The sequence below is a fragment of the Peromyscus leucopus genome, chromosome 8b (genome assembly GCF_004664715.2).
Source record: "Peromyscus leucopus breed LL Stock chromosome 8b, UCI_PerLeu_2.1, whole genome shotgun sequence".
In the NCBI taxonomy this organism is placed as follows: Eukaryota; Metazoa; Chordata; class Mammalia; order Rodentia; family Cricetidae; genus Peromyscus; species Peromyscus leucopus.
In genome coordinates, this window is record NC_051086.1 from 50,433,521 (window position 1) to 50,455,069 (window position 21,549).

General features: G+C 49.2%; 1 protein-coding gene across 5 annotated transcripts in view; it reads left to right on the forward strand.

The window, feature by feature from the left end:
* Positions 1-21,549, forward strand: part of Gas7 (growth arrest specific 7) — a 232,331-nt gene that overhangs the window by 107,627 nt on the left and 103,155 nt on the right. The window contains exon 1 of one of the 5 annotated variants that reach the window (XM_028869381.2): positions 10,021-10,119. The exons of the other annotated variants lie outside the window; for them this stretch is intronic. The gene's annotated coding sequence lies outside the window, so the exon portion shown is untranslated. Of the gene's footprint in view, positions 1-10,020; positions 10,120-21,549 lie in introns of those variants that run through there. 5 annotated transcript variants of the gene reach the window in all.

The window sequence follows — 21,549 nt, forward strand, 5'->3', positions numbered from 1 at the left end:
ATGAATGAATGACTCTTAAAAAAGAATAGCACAGCTGATCTGCTCTCTCTGGCAAGCCAGTTTGTAATGTCATGCCACAGCTAGGTTTGGGAAGTTCCCACCATTTCCTCAATGATGATGGTGGCCCATTTCTTAAACTATTCCTGTATACAGTGTAGTTGATGACAAACACCTGCTTTTCTTCTGGGAACCTGCAGTTTGGCTACATGCTTGGCACACCATGCCTGTCAGCAGTCTCCAGTAATAATTCTGGACCCTTGGCTTAGAGAAGACTGCACACAGGCGTGAGGATCTGAGTTCAGATTCTCAGCACGGAAAAAAAAACCAAAAACCCAAGTGTGGCCACACCCATGCTTGTAATCCCAGCTCTGTGAGAGGAGGAGGCAGGATGATCGCTCTGGCTTGCCGGCTGCAACTGAACACCAGGCTTGCTGAGAGACCCTGTCTCCAAGGAGTAAGGTAAAGAATGGTGAAGGAGGACCTCTGATGTTCTTTTCTGACATCCACATGTGTGTGTTTTGGGGGAGGGGGGCAAGCTCTAGACCTGAGGACTCGGGAGCTTCCTTGGTAGACAGTGACTGTGATTAAACTTTCTGTCACTGTCACTGATGGAGGAATCCAGCATGCCCCATGTGACTCTACCTGGGGGAGGATTTCCCTGGGGAGCACTCTAGAACTTGACTCGTTTACTCAGGGCTTTGCCTCTGTCTCTCTATAGCCCTTCACGGAGTTTGCTTTGTATCCTCTTGCTGGGATGTGCTTAACCAGGAGCAGAGAGAGAGTTGCTGAGTGAGTCTTAAGCGTTCTCTTAGCCAACCATAAAACCTAGGACTGGCCAGGCGGTGGTGGCGCACGCCTTTGATCCCAGCACTCGGGAGGCAGAGGCAGGCGGGTCTCTGTGAGTTCGAGGCCAGCCTGGGCTACAGAGCAAGTTCCAGGAAAGACTCCAAAGCTACACAGAGAAACCCTGTCTTGAAAAACAAAAAACAAAACAAAAACAACAACAACAACAAAAACAAAAAACAAGAAAAAAACCAGGACTGGTCTTGGGGACCCCAAGAAGTCTGTCTCTGTCTTCAGACTTAGGAAGGACACCAGAGCTGGGACCAGCAAAAGTCTTCTCAAAGCCAAAGAGGAAGAGGCACCAGGAGCCCGGCGTTACTCCTGAGGAGAGCCAGTCTCAGGAGCATATCTGGTGGGGTTTACCTCCTTGCAGTACTGGTGTGATATCACTTTGCTTCTCGCTGAGCGGGGTAAACAGTTCAGGAGGCCCTGTTGGGGCTTTTCACACATGGCTTATGCCTCAACTATGACCCCCTGTTGAGGCTATTCACACATGGCTTATGCCTCAACCATGATTCATACTAAGAGCTCTGAAGGACGGAGAACAATCCCAATGTCAGAGACACCACACCCTGGTCATTTGTTGCCTGTAACAGTGGCCACCCTCTGAGATAGTGTCAAGATTAAGGAATGTTAAGATCTGCTCCCCTCTGGGGGACCTGACTCACTTAAGGAGTGGACTTTCAGCTGGGGTTCAGAACACCAGCAAGGGTATAGGAGGATCTTGGAAGCAAAGCAGCTGAGCTGTACAGACAAACAACTGCCCAGACCCAAGGACAGGACTAGGAGCGTTTGCAAACACCCTTGCCTTAAGATTGAAGATACAATGGCCAGGTTGCTCTGTGGAGACTGCTAAGGGGGGGCCTTCTGTTCAGACTCCCCTCCAGCCAGTCAGGAGGAAGCTCAGAGAAGTGGAGGCCCCTTTTGGAGCGAGGGGACTTGAACAAAATAGGAGACAGAGGAGACCTAGCTGACATGGGATGGATGCTTTATTTTGTCAGATCTCACGAGAACATTCTAGTAAGGATGATACCAGGACCCAGGGTTGAGAGAAGGAGCTGCGGCATGCAGCAGTATGCACAAGGACAGGACAGTCAGAAATGCTTCATGTCCATCTGTTCATTTACATCTTACCAAAAGCATGACTATTATAACAGCCTCATTATTATTTCCATTTTCATGGGGATTGACTATTCCAGACATTGTCCAGGGAGATCTGTGGGGAACCTAAGCCGGGTGTAGATCTGAACCCAGCTCCCAAGTTCAACGTAGTGGCTGTATGGGCTTGGTAAGCTAGCAAGGTAGCTTAAGGTCACTACTGTGTCATGCTCAATGGTAGTGATCTCATAGGCATTAATCATTACTTTTTTTCCCCCACAAATAAACCTCAAAATAAATAGGGAACTGCTTAAAAAGTGAACCTCTTAGGCCACCCACTTCCTAGTGCAGGATTCATCTTGGTGCTGCAAGCGTTCTGGAAACCCCCTGGTTTTCTACACTTTGGGAAACCCCAGTTCACTGTCTTGTTTCTTGAGCTGGGTCTGCAAACCACAGTGGAAACCTATCAGTACAGTTTCAGTGCCACTGTTCCCCAAAGCCATTTCTGTCCTCCGAGTATGTATGTCTTGAAACTGACACATACAGCCCTCAGGTTTGAGCTCACCACACCTCATCTTCATTCAGACAGCAGCTTGACTTCTTGTGGTTGGGGGGCATCTGATAGTGTGGCTTTCAGAGATCTGTCTTTTCCTAATCCCCAGGAGCATGAATGGTTTTTGTGAAGAGGTCTTTGCAGATATAATTACATTAAGGATCTTGATATTGTCCCTGGTTATTTGGATAATCCTTCATGCAATTCCAGGTGTCCTTAGTGAGGGGGATGAAGGAGATCTGAGTTCACATGGTTGAGAAAGAGAGTGCCCAGGGAGGCAAAGGTTGAAGCCACACAGCTATAAGAGGGGTGCTGGACGAGGGAAGGGCAGACTGCTATTACTTCTTACAGACATCCTCCTCTAGTTGACTTCAAAGGCAAAGGGACTCTCCAGATTGATGTAAGTGAACATTCCTAGATAGCTCAGCGTCTGGCAAGGTTCAAGCGGCTTAGTGAATGTCGGTGCACGGTGAAGTCTCTCTGCCTTTGCTTCCTTCTCTTTTTCTCCATTCTGTCTTCTGCACTGACTCTGTTCCGCGGGGTGAGTTGTCCAGAGGCCTACCCGAAGCTTCAGGCTTTCATTCTACTGCCATAATGCCTCTTTTCCCTAGTAATTCCAACCCGAATCTAAGGATGCATTCTCATAGGACTGTCTTGGGTCATGCGCACATCTTTGAACTAGTGACCTTGGCCAGAACGTGCGATCTGCTAAATTAGCCAGACTGAAATCATCTGTCCCATAAACTGTGAGCACTGAAATTGGAAACGTGGGAATCTCTCACCGGTGTCCGAGATACGCTGCACAGATCTGGATGTTGCAGGCTGCTTCTGGCCTGGTGGCTACAAAAACTGATAAGATGCCTTGGGATCCCATGGTGGCTTCTATGCCGCTGGATTACCCTGGGTATTCCAGGGCCAAGCCAAGCTCCTCCCTACCCCAGCCTCTGGCATGGGAATCTCCCTTCATCTGTTGGGGACCTCTGCAGCAGCAGCAGCAGCTGCCATCCTGCTGGGCCCATCCTGTTTGAAAGCCCCATTATCAAAGCATCTTTGAACTTCTGTTGGGCTTCTGTGACTCATGTTGGATGTGGGGAGGGAGGCCTGTGCTGGGAAATGGGAGAAGGAAGTATGGACCAGCACTCCCCTACAATGGGGCTTTCTTTGGCAATGTCTTTGTGGGGAGTGGGGGCAACTCATTGGAGGCACTGAAGCCACAAAGGAGCTGCTGTGGCTGGATGGGAAAAATACCAATCTGAAAAGGCTTCCTGCCCTCCATTTTGTCCCCACCCCCCAACCCACCCCCCACCCACCACCACCAATGTCATCTCAGTTGCAACTGGGCACCCTGAGTCTGGGAGTCTAAAGGAGGCTTTTGGCCAGGGAGGCTGACCACTTGTCAAGCCCTGTTCCACAGTGGGCAAGAAGGTGCCGTGGTAGACAGGGAGTGAACAAGCCAAGTGAACAGGGTTTCAGAGCCAGATGCGCAAGGCTCCGCCCTCAGTGGGGTGCCTTGTTAACACCTGGGCAAGACTGGGGCTCTGACAAAGTCCCTGGACCACCTGGGTCCCCATCCAGGTGCGGCCGTGCCCAGCTGCAGTCGCATGTCCTCGTATCAAAGCGTGAGCAGTTGAGTTGAAATCTGAGCTGATTTCTCAGGAAGATGCCCATGACCACGGAACCTGGATGGCTTCAGGTGACCCGCCTCAAGGGAGGACGCGAATACTAAATGAGATAATGCACGGAAGTGTTTAGAGTACTGGCTTATTGTCCTCCCCAGGCTGAACTGAAGCCACCTGTAGACCACTGACGTCCGGGTCTGCAAGAGTTCCCGGCACCAGCTGGCAGACACACACCAAACTCCCTGTGCCTGTGCAGCAGACACCTTGGCACCTATGATCCTGAGTCTCGGCGTCTCCCAGATGTGCCAGGCTTTCCTAGAGCTATTCTCTCCATGGTGGTGGTGGCAGAGTTGCTGGGCATTCGCCAGAGAGAAGTGAAATAAGTATTCCACTGTGCCCTGCAGAGGGCATGGAAGAGGATTGTGGGGACTCTCCTGGGGTAGGGGTTCTTGGGGACACACACACACACATAGAAAGAGAGACAGAGACACACAGAGAGAGACAGACAGAAGTATCTCAGCGCTTCTGCATATCACTTGATGGGGATGAAGGGAGCAGGCACTCACTTTCATCAGAATGACGAGGAAGTGGCGTCAGTAGGCTCTGCCTGGCTGTTTCTTTAGGGGAAACACCATTACACCACCATTGTGTCACAATTAGCTCCAGCTGCCGACTTAACACAACCCAGAGTCACCTGAGAAGAGTGAGTCTCAGCTGAGAAATTGCCTCCATCAGATTGGCCTGTGGGCTTGTCTTCGGGAGCATCTTCTTACTGATGTTGGAGGCTGCAGCCCCCACGGTAGGCAATGCCCCGGCTGTGTGATAAAGTAATCGAGCAAGCTAGTGAACTCTGTTCCTCCGTGGATTCTGCTGGAAGCCCACTAAATTCTTCCCTCCTTCCCAGGTTGTTTTTGGTCAGTGTGTTACCACAACACAGACACCGAACTAGTCACCTTTCCCGGCCCCTTCTTGGCCTGGCTCTGGGAAATACAGCCAGAGACAGGAGCACAGGAAGTTTGCTTTTGCTGGCCAGGGAAGGGCCATCCTTTCTAAGTACTCTCCTGATACCTCCACAAGGCACAGGATGTCCCCAGAGCTCTGGTTCTTCCCCAGGTTGTGCTTTCGGACTCAACTTAGAGTGGAGGACTGCTGGCCACCTTCAGGATCCTGGGGGCCAGTGGGCATTGTGGGGGACCGAGATTCCCCAAGCTCCCTAGAAATGAGCATCAGCTTCTGGAAGCTCAGCATGACTGGAAGAGGAAAGAAAGGGAGACAGGTAGCGAGGTAGGAGCAGCTCAAGCCGGCTAGTTCCGGAATTTAGTGACTCTGGAAACCACGAATCCAGCTGCCTAGCAGAATTAGCTGTGTCACTTGAAGTTATTCACATGGGTTTTACACGCGTGTGTATGTGGCGTCTGCACATCAGATGCCTTTCATGGACTTTGCAAGTTTTATGCTGGACAATGTGGAGCACATCAGCATTTGGTAGGCTGAGCTAGGCCAGCCTGGACTACACAGTGAGACTGTTCACAAACAAACAAACAAACAAAAAGCACTCAACCTTGGATTGGAGAAATGGCTCAGTGGCTAAGAGTGCTTGCCTTGAAAGCTTGGGGATGTGAGTTCAAATCCCCAGAACCCGTGTAAAAATCTAGGTTCTTAGCCATGTACATACCTGCAACCCTAGGAAGATTACCGGGGTTTACTGGCCACTGGTCTTCAATGGGAGAACCTTTGCCAATAAAGGCAGACAGTAAGTGATGGATCAACACACCCAATATGGACCCCTCCCCATACACAATCAAAACAAAACAAAGTATTTATCATATCTTCTGTGATCCAGGAGTGATATCCTGATTAATTACAAAGTCCACTTTAAAATTCTTAACATAGTGTTAAGCATGCCTCTTTCACTGTGGCTCAGGGCTCTGAAAGTCTTTAAACATTCCAAGGGTGAGCTCTCTGGGGAATGGACTTGAGTCAGAGTCACTGGGAGCTAACTCTGGCCTTGGTGGTAGGCTGCACCAGGGCTTCTAAGCCTTGGTGTGTTGATAATTGGGATAGATTCTATCTGTGGTGATGGATTGTTTTAGGTAGGGTTTTTTTTTCCTTTTGAGACAGCTGATGCTAGCCTCCCAACTCACTACCCTCTTGCCTCAGCCCCCAGTGCTGAGATCACATGCATATACCACTGTACCCACCTATGGTTGTGGGGTGTTTAGCAGTGAAGCCTGTAGCCTCCCGTTGTAGGCACCATTATTGCTAATCCCATGGGCACATGATAATCCTTGGAATTTGTGTGCGGTGGGTTACATAAAAGAACTAATGTTGTGGGTAGAATTACAGCTGCAGGTAAGCTGGTCTTGAGATGGGAAGGTACCATAGATCACCCAGTCGGGCCCAGTATGATCAACAAGGTCCTTGCATGTGGACGAGAAATGACAGTGTTGACAGGGTGTGACCTGACGTCAATGGCTTTGAAGGTAGAGGAAAGGCCCTGGCTAAGGACTGGGCAGCGTTCAGAAGCAGAGAAAGACAGTCTCTGGGAGTAACACAGTCTATGACCTTGACCTCCGACCTTCAGAGTAGTCAGAGGCTGGAAGAGTGTTGTCCCAGGACACATCGAGACTGCTCCAGCAGCCATGGGAGCTAACCCAGGCAGCTCCCCAAACAGTGCCCAGTGGCACCAGGGGTGGGAGGGAGGAGGGAAGGGGGAGAACCACCTTGATTCAGAAATGCTAGCTACACAGAGTGCTGTATTGTTTCCCTAGAAATGGAAAGGAAGGAGTTCTCCATGTATGATCTGAGGAAATTGAGGGGAGATGGGTATTCCCACCCAGCTCAGCTAGCTCTGTAAGGTGGGAAGGGAGGGTGGATACCAAGCTGACACCTCCCCCCCTCGTGCCTCTGGATCTGCAGTTCTATCATCAAGGGTGACATTCCTGTCTGGGCTTGTACCTCTTTAGATGGAACTAGAAAAGAAGCCAAATTGTCTTTAGCTATAATATAAAAGAGAATATATATATATTAAATATATATATGTATATATATATATTATATATATTAAAGACTCAACAATAAAACACTGAAATGTCAGTCAAAACCTCAGCAAAGAGAGCCAGAGAGCGGGTGGGGTGCCCCTGGGACTGTTTGTGGGAGTCACGGGTGGAGGGGAGAGGCCAGGGAGCCCAGCCTGTGCTGCAGGCCACCAAGCCTGGGCTCTGGGCCAGGCACATAGCCCCTGGTTTCTTGGGCCCAACCCTGTGCTTTAATTCTGTTTATTTCGTTGGATATGAAATCCATATGGTTCTGATTTCTTCCTTGTAGCCATCATCTTGGCGTGGCTTTGGAGCCAACAACCACGCAAAACGCCTTTGAATTTGTTCTGGCGAAGGTGGGAAGCTGTGCTCTTCCAGGCTTTGGGGGGGTAACCACGAGGCTCACATTTGATTTCAGGAAAAATGGGTGTAGTTGGTTATGATTCTGGTGAAGGACCCCAGGGCTGGGTCTGATGCGAGGAGCGTGCTGAGTGTGCGGTCCATCTGAATAGCCAAGGGCTCCCTTTGGGGGGTCTCCGCTTAGGCCATGGGTGTATTTAGTACCAAGCATCCCTGTGCCCCCTGCTTATTCATGGTGGTCACATGAGAATTATAGGCTTTGCTTTCCTTTGCTGGGCAGCAGCTGGCCATATCTAGAGCAGACTAAAGGTGGGTGAAAGGTTGGGCTGAGAAAAGGAAGATACAGAGAGTAAGGTAGGTGTGCAGAGCAAGCTGACTTGACCAGGCCATGATGGGCTTGTTTAGTTGCTTCCAGCTGCTGTACCAAGGTCAATGGCTCCGACCCATCAGCATGTACTTGAACTATGTGCACCAGAGGTTATGTGACCACCTAGAAAAGGAAGAAGTCTGGGTAGCCCCAGAGCCTGCACTTTCTAACAGCGTGCCGGGTGAGGGACGACTGCGGCTGCTGCTGCTGGTCCAAAGAATCACACTTTTAGAATGCTGATCCAGAGGCAAAAGAGTGTGCGGCAAATGGAAAACAATACTGGGAGCAAATATAAACAGGGCTGACCTGCTTAAGGGTGAAGGTCCCTTGTTTGAGCTGAATCCTCTTGGTCATCAACTGTGATTCTCTTTATCCCAAGGTGAAAACAGTATTTTTTTCCAGTTATCTACAGTAAAAAGTGACCTTTTTGCATATAGTTCTATGGATTTTAACACACATAGATTTACATAGCCATCCCAATAGTCAGGATGCAGAGATTCTATCATTTCTCATGTTCCTCCTGTGAGTTCCAGGCCAGCCTGGTCTACATACCAAGTCCCAGGCCAGCTGAGGCTACACAGTGAGATGCTGTCTCAAACCTTTTTTTTTTTCTTTCTGCCTGCCTTTTTCATTCACACCTTCCTTCTCCACCCAAACCCCTGGCGCCTTCTCCATCTTCATGGCTTTGTCTGAGAATGTCACATGAATAGAATAGCAAACTACGTAACCTTTGACCAGCTTCTTAGCATGTGATGTCTGTGTGCTATCAGCTTGATGCCTGTGGCGAGGTATTGCGCCATGGTGACGAGCGATTGTTGGAGCCAAGCTGCTCACCTCCAAGTCGAGATACAAAAGAGGGAGAAAGGGATGGGGTCTCATCATTTCCTTCAAGGACAATGACCAGAACAACTCCCATTGGGCTCCACATCTTAAAGTGTCTATCACTTCCTGATAGGTAGGAGACCAAGCTCCCAACACCATGGGCTTTGGGAGACATTTAAGATTGAAATTCTAGTCACTCTAAAGATTTGTGAATCAGACTTGGTGTACACACTTGTTTTCGTTTCTCATGGGTAAATCCCTGAGAGTAGGCTTGCTGAGTCTGGTGGCCAGAGTGTGCTTAGCATGATGGGAAACTGCCACTTCGCTAGGGGGGCGGGGGAGGGGGAATCACTTTGCATGCCCTTGGCCACTTTGAGAGTTCCCAGTACTCTACAGCCTGCATCCTCACTGCACCTGGGACTGACAGTCTTCTTTAGTCTAGTCTTTCCAGATCACACTTGAGCTCAGAATGAGCCTCAGAAAGGCTCAGAGACTGGTCCAAGGCACTGGACTTATCTAGGATCCTTCTGACCTGGAGACTGTGCTCATTCTTGGGCGTTGGGTGGCTTAAATGACAGGGAGTTCATTGCATGTTTTATATTCTAAATCTAGGAACCAGGAGCTTCTGTGCTGAGGATGGGGGTCAGCTCTATGCAAGAGGAATATTAAACAAGGGTGAAAGATACATCCCAGGAGTAGAAGCTTCTAGACTGCCCCCTCTATCTCACACACACACACACACACACACACACACACACACACACACACACACACTCATTATTTTAAACTGGAGGTTCCAATAGGTGAAGTAACTTGCCAAATGTCATTTGGCTGAAGGTAACCTCTTGACTCTCTGTTTAAGGCAGGCAGCAGCTGAAGGGCATCTTGGTTTCGATCAGCATTCTTGCAATAACACACAGGCTGCCTCCCCATGGAGCCTGATGGGTTGAGCATTTGCAGTCTGACACACCTGAGCAGGATGTTCACACAAGCCTAGCTGCTTGGCCTTGGGTCCACCCCAGGCGGGAGCTGGCTTTAGGAAGGAACCCGTGCAGCCAGGGAGGCCTCAGCTGAAGCCAGAGCGGGTGACTTAATGGAGGAGATTCCTAAGAACAGAGTCCTCCTCTAGAGACCGTCCCACCCCGCTCAGGGGAAGGAGCCCAGCTGTCCTGGAAGGCTGTGGACATGCTTTTCCGATTGCAGAATACTTCTCTCTCATTTTGAATATCATTTGTTTGGTTGCCTCGGCAACGTCAAGGCTCTATTTTAATGCTAACCTGCGTGGTTGCAACTTTCTATATATAAATGCTGCTTTGCACAGTGAATTAGCGGATGCCATGGGGAAGAAGTGGATGTGGGGACTGTTGCAGAAAATGACCAGCCTGTCAGATTTGTGTGAGGACCAACTACAGGGCTAAGGTGAGTGGGGACCTTGACACTTTGGTCATCTTTCATGCAGATGCCCCAGGCCAGGAGGAGCAGGTCTAGATGCTGACTGGCCAACTCCTACAGACAGGGAAGACTTTCTTGAATAGTCTTTTGGGTTAGGGGTGGACGCTGCTTTGGATGGACTTTGGCGACTCTTTGCTTACTCTGGTCCTCATGACTTTAGGAAGTCTGGGTTGCATAATGACCAAGGTTCCAAAAAGAAAAGGAAGCCACTTGGATTGGCTAGGTGTCCGAGAAGGAGGTGTTCCTGGTTTCTGTGGACTTACCTCAACGCTCCAATTTGGATCTTTCTTAATTTGGTTTTGATTTTTTTCCTTTTCCACCATGTGGCCAGTCTCTGTAGAGGCTCCAACTGAGGTGGTGTAGTTTTCAGGAGAAGCCTGAAAATGTCTTTGGGAATCAACTGGTACCATTCTCCCATTTGAGATAACAGAGAGGTGACGTGTTCTGGCGGAGGCCACACAGCAAGTGGAGCAGGAAAATGGGAGTTCCATAAGGACCCTCCGACTCTTGGGTATCACACTGTGCACTTTCTACTGTGAGGTCAGGGCAGCATATGGAGGACACACATAGTCAGGGGTATGCCTTTCTGTGTTCAAGTTGGAGAAAAGTAATAGACACACGATTATATAACGAGGTCAGAAGACAGCTTTGGGAAAAGGCATAAAGTTCAAGTTCAGAAAACTTGTATTTATATGGACTCAGGCTCTTTCTACCATGGGACAATTTTGCTAGTTTTCCTGAGGCTTCATTTCCCTCAGGACACTCAAAGGATGCTGAACATCTTCCCACAGCCTTGCAGTGAGTTGGAGTCACATTTGGGGTGATCGCACAGAGGACAGATTTGGGATGCAATGGGGATGTGACATGTCTCAGGACAGCATGCTTTGCCAATTGCGAGCATTCACAAGTGTCCGGCTGCGGTTCTGTTCTCCAATAGTTGGGAGAGAGTGAGCTGGTATTAGAGTATATTGGCTAAGCCAGAGGTCTCCTTGCATTTCATTTCGTAGTATGGTGCAACACAGCACAATTATATTGTTAGAATATCACATTTTGGTATCCTCTCCTATAATATCAAACATATAGCAAATATTTCAAGGATATGTGTCTGAAGACATAGACCCTGTTTGTGTGATATTTGGTCCCACTATGTTGCCCAGGCTGGTCTTGAACTTCCAGACTTGAGTGATCTTCCTGCCTCAGCCTACTGAATAGCTAGAACTACAGGTGCAAGCTACTCCACCCTGCAATAAATCTGTCTGTCTGTCTGTCTCTCTCCCTCCTACTATCCCCTCCATTTCTTTCTGACAGTGTCTCCATATATAGCCCAGACTGGAATCAACAATCCTCCTGTCTCTGCCTTCCAAGTGCTGGTCACAACCCTGATATGGTCACTACCCCACCTAGCTCTAAAGGGTAAGATTCAGTAAAATGAGACTGCATCTGGGCATCAGTGCATCTTGATCCTCGAGTCCCATGCCACACAGTGCATGCAGTCAGTGTTACGCATGGAAAACAAAGTGTCCTAGTGCCTACATGTAGCAGGGGTCAGTGTATTTCAGTCTAGTAAGGAAAATACGCTTCTTTTCTTTTTTTTTTTTTTTTTCGGCACTTATCAGACTTTCAAAAGAAATAAAAGTGTGGAAGATGCTGGCCTCAAGTGGAGTGGTGGCCGTATAAGCCCGGCCTCCCTCCTAGAGTCCCTTTCCAGTGAAACTCTGGCTCCCCAGGAGGGAGAAGGGCAGGCTTGGGTGGGGTCAGTGTGCAGCACCATTTGGAGAAGCCCATGTAGAAGCACAGACAGGGTGAAGCTGCCCAGTTGGGGAAAGTGGCTGGTCTGGTGACAGGGATGGAGCTGTTCTCTTCTCTCTCTGACCTGCAAACGGGAGTAAGATAACATCGTGGTGCCCAGGCCCCCAGGACTGAGACATCTATGACCCAAGCCCCTGGAGACACTCATTCCTATGACCCTGAGGCCAGCAGGAGTGAATTCCTCACACCTACTGGGAGGCTCCAATCTCACCCTCCTCTCACCAGACTCCAGGTCCCCAGGCGCTGGCTTTCTCTTCCTCCTCACGTGAATCTCTGGTCACTTTGACTGTGTCAGCTCTCCAAGCATCTGCCCTCACCCAGGCTGCTTTACCAGGCTCCAATCCTTAACCTATTGATCATCTTCACACACCTACCTCTCTGAACATTCTCTTCCGCTCATGGGTAAGAAGCCAAGTAGGACAGATTTTCCAGGGTCTCTTCCGTCCAAGAAAATGTATCTGTGCTTCCCACAGAGGAAAGCTTAGTACAGGGTGGGGAGCAGGGCTGTGGGTGTGGGTGTGGAGGTGGCCACACATGTGGAATTCTTGGAAAGTGCCCACTGATAGCCCAGAAACCAGCACTCAACTGCACCCACTAGGATCAGTGGTGAGAGATCCCAACGAGAAAACTGGACAGCCTGGGCAGATCTGCTGCCTGGCAGCCTGGGGAAGTGGCATTCAGCTTTTTTTTTTAGACAGGATTTCTCCATGTAGTTTTGGTTCCTGTCCCGGATCTTGCTCTGTAGACCAGGCCGGCCTCGAGATCCACCTGGCTCTGCCTCCCGAATGCTGGGATTAAAGGCATGTGCCACTGCCGCCTGGCGGCATTCCGCTCTTTAAAACCAAAAGCTCCTCTTCAAATGACAAGGTATATATACAGACAGCCAACAGCTGGTAGCCAGTGGGCAAAACCAAGTGCAGAACAGTGAGATTTGTGACTTGGTTGTAATTTTATTTTTGTTTACCCCTCTCCCAGGCTGTTTTATTTAAATACATTTCTGTTGTTTATCAACATCTTACAACCAGCACATTTCAAGAACAAAAATTCAGAGTTCCAACTTCTGTCACAAAAAATGAGAAGCTGGGGTCACACCCAGGCTGCTGTCCAATGGGGCTCTGATGCGCTGCGGCTGACTCTCCAGTGTGCCCCAGGCCCCACCCACCTCTGCTAATCACCATCCCTGAGGCCAGTATGTGGTCATTATTATTTCACTTGGGTGGGGATGTGTGTGCGGAAAAACTCCCTGCACCCATGTCCACAGCGAGTATTGAAGAGTCTATTCCTGCTAGGTGTGTGGCGCCTTGGGATTGTGCCCTTGAGTGCCATCGACCTTTGGAAGTCAGAAGAGAGTCAGAGCCTATGGAGCTGGACTTTCAAATCTTTGTGAGCTGCTTAACATGGGTGCTAGGAACGGAGTGCAAGTTCTCTGCAAGGACAGTATATGTTCTTAACCACTGAGCTACCTGTCCAGCCCCTTGGTCCCTTTTTGGGTGACCACTGATTACTCAACACTTCTGTCGTCTGTCTGTAGATTCACTAATGTTCTGTGGATGGAAATATTAGTCTCTTTTGTATCATTCTAATACAATACACCAGACTAAGTAAGTTACAAAGACTGGAAATTTACTTGATACATAGTTGTAGAGTCAGGGAAATCCTAAACCATGGTGGCAACATCTGTTTGAGGGACTTCTTGGGTGTCATCCCATAGTGGAAGACAGAAAGACAATAGAGTCTAAGAGAGTCACATACAAGAAGGGCCAGAGTTGTGTTTGTCAACAAGCCCATCCTCAAAGTGACTAAACCACTCCTGAGATAGCAGCACTAATCTACCTATGAAGGCAGGACCCTCATGACCTAATTAGCACTTGAAGGTAGCAAAGCTGTATTGGGTAGTAAGTCTCCAAGGTGAGAACTCTTAGGGATGTAGTCCGACCTATAAAACAAACAAGATTGGTACCTTCAGCTCACCTTTAGAGAAAGTCACTTAGCTGCCTTCCTGTGGGACCAGCAGTATGTGTCCTGTCCCTAGCAACACAGCCAGGGAACTGAGTCTTATTCCAAGGGACCAGGTGGGCTGCTCAAACTTATCAAGGATAACCAGGCATTCAAGGAGCTGGAGGTCTTTAGATGAAAATGTGCTATCAGATATATATATATATATATATATATATATATATATATATATATATATATTTGGTTTTTTGAAACAGGATTTCTCTATGTATAGCCCCAACTGTCCTCCTGCCTCTGCCTCCCGAGTGCTGGGATTAAAGGCGTGTGCCACCACCTCCAGGTACTTTATAATGTCTAGGCAAGGGCCAGTCGCAGCCACATGTTGATTTCAAATCTCATGCTGGTATCTCAGGTGCTGTTTCACGGTGACTCGGTCACTTCCAGCTGCCTTTCTGGCTAAGGGCTTTGGTTGCTTCGATAGACAGTCTATGTGAGTCCTTCCCAGACGGATTACTTGGAGAATCGACCCAAGGCCCTTGAGAACTCTGTTTCACAGACTCCAGCCAAGCTACCAATGTCCTTGTCTCCCTGGCCCATTTCATTTCTATGGGCTTTGGGGAATTGGGGCGGGGGTTAAGTGTATAAGAGCTCCTCCCCATTGTGAAGCAGACTGGCACATGGTCAATGCTGTCTCCACCCTCTAGACTCTTCCAGTTTTTGGTGCACGAGTCATTCCAGAAAAAGAGCTGTCCGTATGCCAGATAAGCTGACAAGTACTTCTGAGAGTCTGGGAAGAAGCCTACTTGACCCCTGACTGACACCCCCCCACCCCCCACTCCCGCCACCATCACCGCCAACACACACACAGGGTTTCATGTAGTCCAGGCTGGCCTTAAATTCATTATGTTAACCAAGGATCAACTTGAACTCCTTGGTCCTTCTGCTTTTACCTCCTGTGTGCTGGAACTACAGGCATGTATCACCATGGCCAGTTTATGAGTTCTGGGAATTGAACCTAGGTCTTCATGTATGCTAGGCAGGCATTCGGCCAATTGAGTTCCATTCCCCCGCCCCATGCATTTCTTATGCACATCTGTGTCTGGAGACCGATTTGAATAGAATACTCTCTTTGTGCTCAGAAGTGGCCCATGAGTGCTCATCCTTGGCCACTCCAACCAGAGCAGCAATGGGTGGGTGGAGAAATGAAGCAGGGTGGGGGTACACCTCCCAGGAGACAGTCCCTTTCTAGGCTTCCAGAATTCAGTGCAGAGGGGAGGAGGCTCCCATGATTCGAGGGTTAGTGTGGGAGCCGAGTCTCTAGCTGCCTCTCTGCCTCTTGCCTTGGTCAATGAGTAGACGCTGCCTGCTAGAGCTCCTAGTTCTGGGAGAGCCCAAACCAAACTGCTCACAGCTCCTCAGTGCTCAGTGGACACCTCCTGGGACACATTTCCCCCTGGATGCTGGTAAGAGCTGCATATGCTGTGATTTGACAGTCCACTTCCCCTGTTGCTCCCTCCCCTCCCCAGGTACCTAGCTTCCCTCCTAGCAATCAGCATCTCGTCTTCGCCTTCCTTAGGTCAAATGGATAATGAGGGGGCTGGCTGCCTGGCTTCCTCTACAAACCAGAATGTTTACCTTGGGAGGCAGCAGAGGTTCAGTCCATGGACTCAGGGGCAGCCTGGGGCGAGGAGGAATCAGCACTAGGCTTAGAGACAGAACATCAGGTTCAAACCAAGCTAGAATTCCCCCCAAGGTTTCTGTGGGAATCACATAAGCTGGTGTCTATCAGCTTCCTGGCCCCCAACAGACGTTGTGCAGCACCTAACATGTTGGGTCTCGTGGCAAAACACAGGCAGTGGAAGTGATTGATCCAATGGTGGGAAATGTGGTGGTGGTGGTGGGCGGGGCACTGAGTCCCCGGGTCTCCTTGTCAAACCTGTCTCCTTTTGAGGGAAGTGCCTTTAGTGAAAAAGTGAAAGCATGCATGGCCCATGTCAGGAAGGGTGGCGGGACCTTGCATGATGGTCTGCACTTCTTATTTGAGGTCCAGAAACGGTCGATGCATGTCTTGTGCTGGAAAGCTCTGTGTCTTCTGGGCCCCCTTGTCTGGCTAGAGCTTTGAGTTTTCCTGGCAGAGAAACAGTCGAACAAGGATTTGCCAAAGGGAAAATCACATGGGCTCAGCCAGCAGCTTTCTAAGAGAGTCGTATGCCCGTGAGACTTGCAGGTGGTCATAGTGCTCTGAATCCCAGTCTCGTCATTTCCATGTCCTTCCCCCGGCTCCTTCAGTCAGCCTAGGCAATGTCAGTCAGGAAGGTTAGGCAGTGATGTACTGGGGAGGTCCGCACAGCCTGTTGGGAAGGCCCAAGCAACATCAGTGAGTGAGCCTCGATGCCCGGAGCTGACAGCAAGCAGCTCACAATGGTCACACAGGCTTCACAGGTGGTGGAAAGCATTGCAAAGCAAATTCATTTCTCCCAGCTTTCCTACCCTCTGACTGAATGGTCACCGTTCACTTCTGTGACATAGAGATTTACTGTATAGTCCAGGCTAGCCCTCAGACTCAATGCAGGGTCTACTGTGTACCACCCTGCTGGCTTGTATTTTCATTTGTATGTACTGGGGAAAATAAATAAATAAATAAATAAATAAAGACCAGTTTCATCTAGAGAAGTGGTTTTCCAAGCTTATGCGACTGGCAGAATGGGATTGGAACCTACTGTGTGCTTTTTTTCTATGACTGGCTGGAGACCAGAGGCTGGGTTTGGGTTTGGGGCAGGCAGATATCTGAGGCCGGGTGAGTGGTTTGTGGGGCTTCTGCTGGACTTGTATTCCCCCCCCCCGCCCCCAGCCCAGTGCAGTCACGAACATCTCGCGCTGGGTGCTGGAAATCTCTGTAGGATGTTCTTTCCAGAAGCCCTGGAATCTTCCAGGCCCTCTGGTTTGGCTGGAGTGTCGGATCGTAGGGAAAATAGATAGGAGAGGGTATGCCACAGGGAAAAGCAAGTGGGTTCATGATGTCACTCACAGATGTTTCCTCCCCAGACCTCTTGGCCACAAATAAATGGGAAGTGGCTTTCAGCTCCACCTCTCCCGGAGGAGTGCTAAGGTCCTGAGCCAGGCGCTGGCCGCTGTTGTGCGGTCTGACCACAGCTCATTTTGTAGCCTCGAGGGTTACATTGTAACATTCGCATCAAATTCAGGGCAGCCAGAGGGCTCTCTGTTTTGAGACCTGGGAGGCTTGGTGTTCATTCCTGGTCTCTGGCCCTCAATTTCCCCATCTGTAAAATGGCAAGATGGAATCAAGTAATCGTTATAGGACTGACTCCTGCTACCGTGGTCTGGATCTGAGATGGATCCCCGAAGAGAAGATGGAGCATCGAAGCCACAGGCTTTATCCCTAAGGTGGGAACTCGGCCACTCAGCACAGTTCACTGTCTACACAGAGCAAGAAATGACTCACACTTGAGTTGATGCTTCCCCATTGTCGCCTTCCTGGGGTAGATTTATCGTTCAGTGCCTGGAGGCTAAGTGGGTGGCGCCTTCCCTTGCATGCCTGAGACAAGCCTTCCTGTTTCTGTCATACCTGAGATGTTAGCACGCTTGCTTGGGTATGTCTGTGATTGCAAAGTTTTGGGAAAGAGGGTCCCACTTGCAGCTTGTTAAACAGAAACACCGCATACATATATTTATATGCAATATAACTTTTAATATGTTTAAGGATGGCCTTGAATTCATGGTTCTTTTGCCTCTACCTCCTGAGGGCTGGGATTCCAGGTGTATGCTGGAGTTCCAACTTGGTGCTGGTTAGGCCAGTGCCCTACCAATTGAGCCACACTCCCAGTCCAATGCATTTTTTTGTTTGTTTCTTGTCTTTTTTGAGACAACAGGGTTTTGGAATTCACAGTGTAGCCAAAGATGACTCTGGGCTTCTAATCCTCCTGCCTCTACCTCCTGAGTCCTCCCAGACATGTGCTACATCACCCAGTTCCGAATTTCATATTCTGATATCAGCACTTCTCGGGCTCCACTGATACGGGTTTCAGTGAACATTGGTTCCTGTTGTGAGCCCCAACTCACCCGTTTCCATCTTTGGGTCATCCCTTTGATCTCAGCTGTGTTTTTCCATTCCAGCTTTCTGTTCCTCTTTCAGAGGTCACGACTTCTGGGTTTCCCGAGATTTTTCTAAATTATTTTCTGAGATGTGCTCTTCCTTTAGGCTCTCAGCTCGGCATTTCCTCATCCAGCGTCACCTCTCCCCACCATCCCAGCCTCCTTTCTTCTCGTTCTTATACCAGGCAGATCCTGTGCTAGCATGCAGCACACATGTCCCATGTACCTCCAGACGGAACATGTGGACTCCTATTGGCCTCTGCACCTTTTTCCGCTTGCAGGAAGGTTGTCTGCCTTTCTAGTGACTAAGCCATGGTTTCCATAGCACACACACACACTCCTGTCCAGTTCCCAATTTCAATTTCCCAGCCGCTTTCAGAACAGCTGAGCAGCCTGCCCAAGCTCCTCGAATCTTCCTGTGTTCCCTGCTCCCTGGTTTCCTGGGAACTTCTAGGCGTCAATGGTGGGGGTAGGCCCTTGACACATGTGTGTCCAGAGGCTGACAACTGGCGGGGGTTGGGGGGGGCACGTCAGATCACTGCTAATCTCATCCCTCAAGTTAGAGACAGGGACTGATGAAGATATAGCACGCATCTCGACTCAGGGAGCAGGTGGTGAAGGCACAAACGCTGTTTCCCTTCCACAGCCCAACCTTGCTCTGGAAGACTTCTTTCTCCGCTCTTCTGCTGACTGTGTGGTTCCCGAGTGGGTTCTCCAATTGTCTTTGTCTCTTCCAAGATTGAGCAAGTGTTTCCTTCTTTCTTTTCTTCTTTTTTGCTAACTCAATAGTGAGTCATGGCAAGTTGACTGGCTTCCCCAGAGCAGCTTCCGGCACCCTTATCATGGGGCCTCACTGGCATTTCTCTTCACTGCCCCTTTTACTTACACACACAGTGATTCAGAGCTGTGTGTCTCCAGGGAATTCAGGTTCGGTTCTCTAGGATTACAAAAGCAACCTGAAACCATTTCCTAAACGAGCCAGGCTGCTTTTCTACGCAACCTGAGTGTTTCCCAACATGCACTGAACGTACAATGAAGGATCCAGAAGGTAATTTTAGATCACGTTGAGATGACAGCTTTTAAGTTGTATTTATTTTCGTGTATGATAGGAAAAGAAAATAAAGCCACCAAATCATACCCGTGATTTTTTAGATATTACTTAAGACCTAGGCTTAATTTAAGTTGGCTATTAGTTCAAAAATTTGGAGTAGGCCAGGTTTAAGGCTCAGGAGTCGAGTGTTTGCTTAACATGTTCATGCCCCGCATTGCTTTAAACAAAATAAATAAATAAATAACAGTGTTGCTATGGCACAGGGGTGTGACATTGTAACAGCAGACTAAGAATGACTGAAGCTGGGAGACAGAGCTGGGAAACCCCTTAGAATCGTGAGGACCTGACTCAGGCAGTCAGTCAGGCTTGGCCTCAGTCTCCTGTACCCACCGAGCTATCTCCAGCTATGAGAGGGCTCTTAAAACTAAACACCATTTCTGATGTGTTCTTAAAACTGAACACCATTTCTGACGTGTTCTCTCAGTACTGGGAGTCTGCCCTGCACACCCTTTAGGCCTGGAGCCTGCCGCATCTTGTGGCTGTGTTTTCTCTCTGCCCAATGGCAGTTCATCTTAGTGTCTTCTCTTCGAGCTCAGGACTTACCAGCTCCCCCTGGGCCTCGGATCAGTCAGTTCCTAGTCTATCATCCTCTTTCCAAGATAAGCCGGAGTCAGGCCCTCTTGGTATCAGAGAGTCTTCTTAGACAAGCAGGATAAATCAGGACCTGCTGGAATCCCTTCCTTGTTTGATGTGTGGGACACTGTCAGAACTAGAATGTGTTAAGTCCCCTGTGTCACCCTGAGTGTTGGGCCCTGAGTAAGGAGAGAGGAAGAAGGGATACGAACCTCGCTCTTGCCTCTAGGAGTCTTGAAGAAGGGTTTGGGGGACAGTGTACACCAATAAAGGGGATAGGGGAGGAGGAGTTCAAAGAGCATGGGTCAGGAGAGGATTTGTTCTCCTGTGTCTTAAGTTCAGCTCCCCCATCTTTCCTTGTGAATCCTGAATCCACCTATAAGACTGGGCCACTCTGTCTCCACATACCACCAGCTCCACATGTCAAGGGCCAGACTGACCTCCACTGCCCACGTGGAACACGGCAGGTGGACAGCCTTCAAGTTCTGGCAACACCCTCTGAACTTGGGTCTAGAGCCAACCAACTCTACACCTCACCCCTAAACTGGTTCCCATCCCACCTTGGATCCCTGGGTTCTGGTTCTGGCTTTTCCTGTTCTCTTTGGAACCAACTTCACTTTCTCCCACTGCCTTCATCTCATTGGATACCCAGCTGCTTTGTGCTTCTTACATCATGTCCCTGGCACTCCGGTTAAGCCTTTCCTTTTTATCCCTGCTGTGGGGCAAAGTCTTTATCTTCTCAGAAACTTCCCTTCATCCTCCCAGCCCACAGGGACCCCGCCCTCCCTGGATTCTGAAAGCACTTATTGTCTCCAGACTTAGCCTTTTGGCATGGCTACAGTCTGTCTTGAAAGCTTTTTCTCCCTTCCCCCAACCCCGCCCCCGGCTGGGACTTATCTGTATCTTCCAAGTTTTAAGAGTTGGGCACTACTGAAATAGTGCTGGCATCTTCCGTAGCATCAGGAAAGGATAATTAGTCACTATTAGCTGGTTGATCGATCATGTAACCCAGGGGCCACATGTGAGGGAGAGGATGCCTGAGACCCTGCACCCTGGAGACTGCAGGAGGGTGAATAATTTCTCCCTTCATGACTATGAAGCATTTAGGAAAAGTGAGTCACCACCGTAGCCAGATGTTCCTTCTTATTAACTATCATTATAACACAACCCGATTCATCCTGCAGAGGATGAGGGCCTACGGCAAAGTGGCCTATTTTGGTTGATAGTTCTCAACCCGACTGAAACAAAGAATAATATCTTGTGGGTCAGCCGTATCTGGCTCTATGGAAATGATTCCCAGCATTTTGCTTTTCGATCATGAGCTCCCTGCAATCTCTCCTTTTTACCTATGGAACAGATGTAGACTTCTACCGGATTACAGATGCCAAATGGAGACCTCATTAGCTTATTTCTCACTGCCAACCCTTAAGAAAAGAGGACCATTAATAAAACAAAACTCAAGTGGCTTCTCAAATGAAACTCAGAATCTATTACTCTGTTATGGGTAACCATATTATCCCCGAGTCTTTCAGATCTTGAGAGATTAGCTTAGGGGAATCCTGAAGAAGAAAGTCTTCAGGACTAATGTGTTCTGCTTAGCCCAGATCAGAGCATGTTTCCCGGTTTACAGTGGCCCAGAGAGGTGTCTGGCCACGAGACGGCGGCCATAGTGGATTTGCAGGGGCAGCCATTACTCTGCGTGGTCAGTGATGTGCTGTTGCTTGTGGATGCATCTGCCTCTCCATGTAACGTGGAGCCAAGATAGTACCGATGACAGCTGTTAGTTGAACAGCCTTAAAACTGTGCCCTCTTTGCTACGATCCAGAAGCCGTGGG